The sequence below is a fragment of the Notothenia rossii genome (assembly GCF_949606895.1).
Source record: "Notothenia rossii genome assembly, chromosome: 8".
Lineage (NCBI taxonomy): Eukaryota > Metazoa > Chordata > Actinopteri > Perciformes > Nototheniidae > Notothenia > Notothenia rossii.
Window position 1 is genome coordinate 9,807,058 of NC_136906.1, and position 7,841 is coordinate 9,814,898.

At 40.1% G+C, this 7,841-nt stretch overlaps 2 gene segments (V, D, J or C); both read left to right on the forward strand.

The window, feature by feature from the left end:
* Window positions 1–226: 226 nt before the first annotated feature.
* On the forward strand, window positions 227–714 carry LOC307014365 (Ig kappa-b4 chain C region-like). The segment is given in 2 exons: window positions 227–230; window positions 377–714.
* Window positions 715–6,381: 5,667 nt separating this feature from the next.
* On the forward strand, window positions 6,382–6,863 carry LOC307014366 (Ig kappa-b4 chain C region-like). The segment is given in 2 exons: window positions 6,382–6,385; window positions 6,532–6,863.
* Window positions 6,864–7,841: the final 978 nt, after the last annotated feature.

Below are 7,841 nucleotides of genomic sequence, written 5' to 3' on the forward strand. Positions count from 1 at the left end.
TTAAGCTCAATGTATTGCTCCATTTCCCGTATTTGTTCATTTATCCAGTAAATAATTTAATAATGGTTTGCAGAGTTCAGGTTTTGGAGGATTTTGAACTCAACTTTTTAAATGCTTCCTAATGTTGTACTTTATTCCTAGTGTAGTCTGACATATTTCAGGTGATTCTGTGTGAAGTGTCTCTGTGCTGATTTGCATGAGAGGCTTCTTAAAGGGAAGTGAAACAATGTGTGAGTGAGAGACTGATGGAGCAGAACCAACATCTGACAGAAACTCCTTAAAGGAGAAACGCTCTCACAGCAAAGGTGTCCCAGTGTCTACTGGTTTATTGACAGCTGTGTGCTCCCTGTCCTCTAATCTGATTGGTGTCTCCTAGGTGATGTCCCTCCCACCCTGACGGTGCTGGCTCCCTCCACAGAAGAGCTGCAGCAGGGGAAGGCCACGCTCATGTGCCTGGCCAACAAGGGCTTCCCCTCAGACTGGAGTCTGGCCTGGAAGGTGGACGGCAGCAGCAGCAGCAGCAGCAGCAGCAGCTGGGAGGAGAGCAGGAACCCCGGGGTGCTGGAGAAGGACGCCCACTACAGCTGGAGCAGCACCCTGAGGCTCCCTGCAGACCAGTGGAGGAAGGTGGTCTCTGTGACCTGTGAGGCCACCCAGGGCTCCCAGACTCCGCTCTCAGAGACACTGAGGAGAGACCAGTGTTCCCAGTCCTGAGCGGACTCACTGGGACTCTGCTTTCTCTCTCACACTGCTCTCAGTCTGCTCTCTGGCTCTCAGGACATGTTTCAACATCAACCTGTTTTTGCTTGTGTCGATGGTTTCAACATTTTAAAACAATAAAGATGAATGTGTGTATTATAAAAGTGACATGTGTTCTGATTCCCTTTCTGTGAGATATATTATATAAAATGAACCTTTTTCACATTAATTCACAAAATGCATCATACATTTTTTCCAGATTACTTGTTAATAATTGTTAGACTGTTGATGTACTTCTGCATTCATTTTGGTTCTATCTATGTTATTAATTAGTTCCAATAACCTTAGTAGGAACATTTAAATGGTAAACCACAAAGCTCTTATAACTAATGTTTAATGTATTCTCTATGTTATGTTCATGCGTTGTTAAATATACCCTGAATTCATTCTGGAGATCTGATTCAATAAGAAAAAGGCATTCAGGTTAAGAAATGAAAAGCAGGGTATCATCTGCATACAGTTATATAACTTGAGTCTAAATTGAGATGACCTTAAAGGTCCCCTATTATACTCCTTTTCAACAATATATTATAGGTCTCAGATATTTACAAACCATGTCTCTGAAGTGTTTGGCTCCAACAACCAAACAGATCATGCATGGTATAATGCAGTAAACCCCTCTGCTTCAGCCCTGTGTTTGGTTTAAAAAAACACAATGGTGCTCTTGGAGGAGATTCAGGTGATAAGGTGGGCGGGTGTTACCTTGGTTATGGGCTAATGGTTGCACAGCCCAACAAAACTTGACATCACAAAGTGGCCAAAATCTGATCAGCTCATTTTCAGACAGGTTTTTATATAGATGGATCAGGATAAAAAGAAAGGGAATCTTTTTTCCTGAAACTTTCATAATGTCTTTACACAGAGGGGACACATGTTCAGGTATAGAAGATATGGACAAGTGGATTTTTCATAATAGGTGACCTTTAAATCTTATTTAATGGACACATCACAACTCAACCTAAAATGTTGAAACACCAGTTTCTGTCCTCTTGATATTTGTTCTGTTTGCAGAATCAATACATTTAATGAACTTTCGCTGATTGAATTAAAACTGATATTTGACTAAAACAAAGACCTAATCGTGGCTGTTGCTATGGTCCTGAGTCGTGGACCCTGAGTCGTGGATCCTGAGTCGTGGACCCTGAGTCGTTGATCCTGAGTCGTGGACCCTGAGTCGTGGATCCTGAGTCGTGGATCCTGAGTCGTGGATCCTGAGTCGTGGACCCTGAGTCGTTGATCCTGAGTAGGAATTTAGCATTCACTCAATATTCATAAAACAATTAAATATGTGCTATAATGTCACTTGGGGTTCACAGTTATGAGGCCCAAAGCTATAGAGTGGTTATTAAAGCTGTCAAAAATGACAAACTAATTGTAAAACTATCTTAAACAGAAATAAACAAGTTGTTTTAATGTTGAACGTGTTGTTGTGGTATTACATTTAAATAATGTTGGTAATGAATGCTATAGTTATTATTTTTTTCTGTGCAGTCGTTCATTCAAATCACTTCCTCTTTTGTTGAGGAGGTTTTTGTACGACGTTGTATCACTGTGTGAACTGCGTGCTGTAACACTGCTGACAATAATAATCTCCTGCATCTTCAGTCTGAACTCCAGTGACGGTCAGAGTGAAGACAGTCCCAGATCCACTTCCACTGAAACGATTTGAAACTCCAGACTGAAGAGATGTAGCAGAACGCACCAAGAGTTTAGGAGCTTCTCCAGCTTTCTGAAGGTACCAGCTAAGGTATGTACTAACACTTGTACTGGCTGTACATTTGATAGAAAGAGTCTGTCCTGGAACAACAGACCGAGATCCAGGAGACTGAGTCAGGAGGATTTCTCCTGATGAATCTGGAAAACATGAAAACAGCAGAAGGGTTATTGAGACAAATCCAGCTTGGAGAAAGATGATCAACATCCAAACAGAAGAGCATCCTCTCTTTAACATGGAGAACAGATGGAAGAAGGTACATGCTGCTTGTCTCAGTGCTTCTCCATCATAGCAGATCCTCATGTTGGGGAACCTGGTTGCATCCTGAAGCAAAGTTTTCAGAAGAGAGTCTCACCCTGAACAAGGAGCCCCAGGGTGGCCAGCAGTAGAGTCAGTGACATCATCATTGTGCTGCCGGCGTGTCAGTGGCTCTGAACAGCCGCTGATCACCTCTGGCTTCTTAACGTCTAGGAGCAGAGAGGCAGGACACATATGCAAACACACAGTCAGTGAAGTGTAGCTGTCCTCAAACAGCATGGTGTTCCCCCTCAGTGCTGACAGCATTCACTGTTCCATGTTTCACTACATAATGGGCTCTCAGAGATTACTATGTCGAACACAAGTTCATCTGGTTTACACAAAGCAAGTACTACAAGTTGAGCCTGTTGGTGAGAACATTTTAAAGTGTAGAAATATATGTTGTTTGACACACGTGAAAGAAACAAATCTATTGATACAGATTGTTAAAAGGTTTCACACCACAATACAAATTCAGTTTTGCAAGTTTTCTTATACAGTAGCTACTTTAATTTATATGATTAATTTAGACAGAAATGTAAAGTCTGAAGTTGGCATATATACGGCAAATACTATATTTAATGACTGATCACATTATGGTCTTAAAGATGAAACAAGGCAGTTTTATATGATGTGAAACTGAATGTCATTAGTGGGGAATATGATTTGATGATGAATATACTCAGAGAAGATAGCTGAAATGCTGAGGCTTTTCTTTCATCTCCATAAAGTTGTATTATTTCAGTTTTCAGATGCTCCTTGTTTTATCATCTGTTCAAATCTACTGTCTGAAATATAGCTGACACTTTCGATCAGTCATTGACTGTTGAGTTTCATGAAGTGTTGGATTCACATCTGTTGTTTACCGTTTACATTATTTGTTAAGTTGTATCACGATGTGCTTCAAGCTAAGCTGGAGATGATCATTTACAGATTTGTTTGTCCATTTAAACGGTGTAATTCTATTTCTTCTTAACTTTCACATCCATCACTCACTGAAATGTTCAAAGGACTGTTGAATGAACTTTGACGGGCTCTTTGAAAAGATCTCATGTAACAGCTGTCTTGATTTTTATTCTTGGCTCCACATTGAATAAAGAATCCAGTTTAAGATACTGGTGGTCCCTTTTAGAGCTCTACATGGTCAGACAGCCTCCTTTATCTCTGATCTCCTACAGCGCTGTATCACTAGGAGGTCAGGAACGTCTCATGATCAGGGCTCGCTGGATTTACCTCAGACTTTAAAGTGAAGGTGACCTTTGGTTTGAAGTCGGTACTTTTCATCTTTGGGAGTCACTCCAGTGAGACAGAAGTGAACATTGTTCAAAAAGAAGCTGAGGACCAATAAGTTTAGTGTGGCTTTTATAGATTTAGTATTTTAGTATGGTGTGTATGAGTTCATTCTCTTAATATATTATTAGGAACATTTCAGAAGTCTTTGCTTGAAAAATAAAAAAAAAGTGACACGCTTAATGGAGATGAAAGTGTGTGTGTGTGTGTGTGTGTGTGTGTGTGTGTGTGTGTGTGTGTGTGTGTGTGTGTGTGTGTGTGTGTGTGTGTGTGTGTCCTCAGTGAAGTGTAGCTTCCAGCTGCAGCAGTCAGTTCAGTTCCTGTTTGACTGAGGGAGGTTTTTGTACGACGCTTTTTCACTGTGTGAACACCCACTGACTGTTGGGGTAATGGAAACTCTGACAGTAGTAAACTGCTGCATCATCAGCCTGGACTCCACTGATGGTCAGAGTGAAGTCAGAGTTTGATCCACTGCCTGTGAAACGGTCTGAAATCCCTGATGCTCTAGTGGTAGCACGGTAAACGAGCAGTTTAGGAGTTCCTCCATCTCTCTGTTGGTACCAGGCTAAATTGTTCCCTTGATAAACCCCTTGACTGGTCGTACATGTGATGGAGACGGAGCGTCCCAGAGCAGAGCTCACTGCTGCAGACTGAGTCAACGTGTACTGGCCTCTGGACTCTGAGGATACAGAGACAAAGACATAAAGCAGCGTCATGGTTTTGTCCGCTTCATTTCAGAGGGACGGATGTTCACAGAGGAGAGGAGTTTGATTCTCTGGACTTTACCTGTGAAGCAGCAGCAGAGGAGAGTCCAGATGAGGACGCAGATCAAAGTCATGTTTTTGATGAGGAGGATTTCTGTGGCTTCTGTTGTCATGAAGGACAGCTGTCAGTCATCCAGTGTTCAACTCTCAGGACTATAAAGTGTCCCAGAGCACTGGAGCATGGTGCTGCTGATGCAAAGTGTCTCTCTATGGAAATGCTCTGACTGACTCCAACAGGGACCTGGATTACTCTGATGATGCTGTTCATCAATGGATCCATCTCTCTGTCAGAGCATTGATCAGGAATGGGTCAGCGCTCACTTGTTTGAGACTCTAAGTTCAAAGGACACATTTTCTTTCAGTTCATTTCATTAAAAAGCTCAAATTAATAACCCCAAATAATCAATACCACCTAGGAAAAACTAAATGGAGGTTTATTATTAATCCTGATGGACAAACAAACATGTATTTATGGGAATTATGCACATTTGGAAGTTTAACATGCAGAGCTTTTATTAGACATGTATTGTTTCATTTAAGTGTTCAATTACTTTGATGAAAAAGTTGATAAAATCGTAAAAAAAACATATTTTGTGAACAATTCGTTTTTTGAAAGAATCATCTTAATTTTGAAACTTAAGAAACAACTTAATATTCCTTTTAAATCTTTAAAAGGTTCACAAAAGAAACATTAGATACTTTTCCATAGTTTGTGAATCTGTTTCAAACATTTGAAGCAGTGATTATATAAAGTGGGTAAACTGTGGATGTGTTTGGTGAGTTTGTTTGTGTCAAAGTCAGAGAGCCGTGTCTCTCTACAGTGAGAGGTTTTTGTACGGCGGCTCAATGACTTTGTATCACTGTGGTGGACTTTTGGTGGAGGAACCAGACTGGATGTTGGAAGTAAGTTTCTGCACAAAAACTAAATATGATGTTGTTAAGAAATGTTTTAAATTCTGTGTTAGAAGGTTTGAGAGATAGATTTTTATTATTTTAATCGTAATGTTTAGATAGTATTAGTATTCATGTCTTTATTTCTCTTCATCATTGAGCCTAAGTTGGAGAAGATTTTCTTGAAATGTCTTTATATATTCCCAACATACTGTCATTTAAACAGCTTCAAATGTGAAATGATGAAACTGCTAATTTTACCTCAACTTATTTTAAATGTTTCTATCTCGGTTCTCTCCTCTGTTTTCAAAGAAATTACAAATACAGTTTTTATATACAGTTAAACAGAGTAAAGATAACGATGGATATTAAAAAATGTGTTGAATTCTTTCAGACATTATTTTAAAGTTTGTAAAACTGGGAAGTGATTGAGATTCACATTAAGCTCAATGTATTGCTCCATTTCCCGTATTTGTTCATTTATCCAGTAAATAATTTAATAATGGTTTGCAGAGTTCAGGTTTTGGAGGATTTTGAACACAACTTTTTAAATGCTTCCTAATGTTGTACTTTATTCCTAGTGTAGTCTGACATCTTTCAGGTGATTCTGTGTGAAGTGTGTCTGTGCTGATTTGCATGAGAGGCTTCTTAAAGGGAAGTGAAACAATGTGTGAGTGAGAGACTGATGGAGCAGAACCAACATCTGACAGAAACTCCTTAAAGGAGAAACGCTCTCACAGTAAAGGTGTCCCAGTGTCTGCTGGTTGATTGACAGCTGTGTGCTCCCTGTCCTCTAATCTGATTGGTGTCTCCTAGGTGATGTCCCTCCCACCCTGACGGTGCTGGCTCCCTCCACAGAAGAGCTGCAGCAGGGGAAGGTCACGCTCATGTGCCTGGCCAACAAGGGCTTCCCCTCAGACTGGAGTCTGGCCTGGAAGGTGGATGGCAGCAGCAGCAGCAGCAGCAGCTGGGAGGTGAGCAGGAGCCCCGGGGTGCTGGAGAAGGACGCCCACTACAGCTGGAGCAGCACCCTGAGGCTCCCTGCAGACCAGTGGAGGAAGGTGGTCTCTGTGACCTGTGAGGCCACCCAGGGCTCCCAGACTCCGCTCTCAGAGACACTGAGGAGAGACCAGTGTTCCCAGTCCTGAGCGGACTCACTGGGACTCTGCTTTCTCTCTCACACTGCTCTCAGTCTGCTCTCTGGCTCTCAGGACATGTTTCAACATCAACCTGTTTTTGCTTGTGTCGATGGTTTCAACATTTTAAAACAATAAAGATTAATGTGTGTATTATAAAAGTGACATGTGTTCTGATTCCCTTTCTCTGAGATATATTATATAAAAGTAACGTTTTTCACATGAATTCACAAAAGCCATCATACATTTTTTCCAGACTACTTGTTAATAATAGCTAGACTGTTGATGTACTTCTGCATTCATTTAGGTTCTATCTATGTTATTAATTAGTTCCAATAACCTTAGTAGGAATATTTAAATGATAAACCACAAAGCTCTTATAACTAATGTTTAATGTATACTCTATGTTATGTTCATGCGTTGTTAAATATACCCTGAATTCATTCTGGAGATCTGACTCAATAAGAAAAAGACATTCAGGTTAAGAAATGAAAAGCAGGGTATCATCTGCATACAGTTATATAACTTGAATCTAAATTGAGATGACCTTAAAGGTCCCCTATTATAATCCTTTTCAACAATATATTATAGGTCTCAGATATTTACAAACCATGTCTCTGAAGTGTTTGGCTCCAACAACCAAACAGATCATGCATGGTATAATGTAGTAAACCCCTCTGCTTCAGCCCTGAGATATGATGCATATAAGAAACCTTATTCACATTAATTCCCAAAAGTCACAACATTACCAAGTCAATATTTCCAATATTACTTTTTAATGATCTTAAGGGTTTGGATATACTTCTGGATTCATCCTAGTTTTAATGAAAATTGTTACCCATAACCATAGCATGAACATTTTGATGGTAAACCACAAAGCTCTCTCTTATCACTAATGTTAAATTCAATCCATTTGTGATGTTCATGTGTTGTTAAACTTTACCTCGAATACATTCTCAACATCTGAATCAGAAATATTTCCAGGATTAT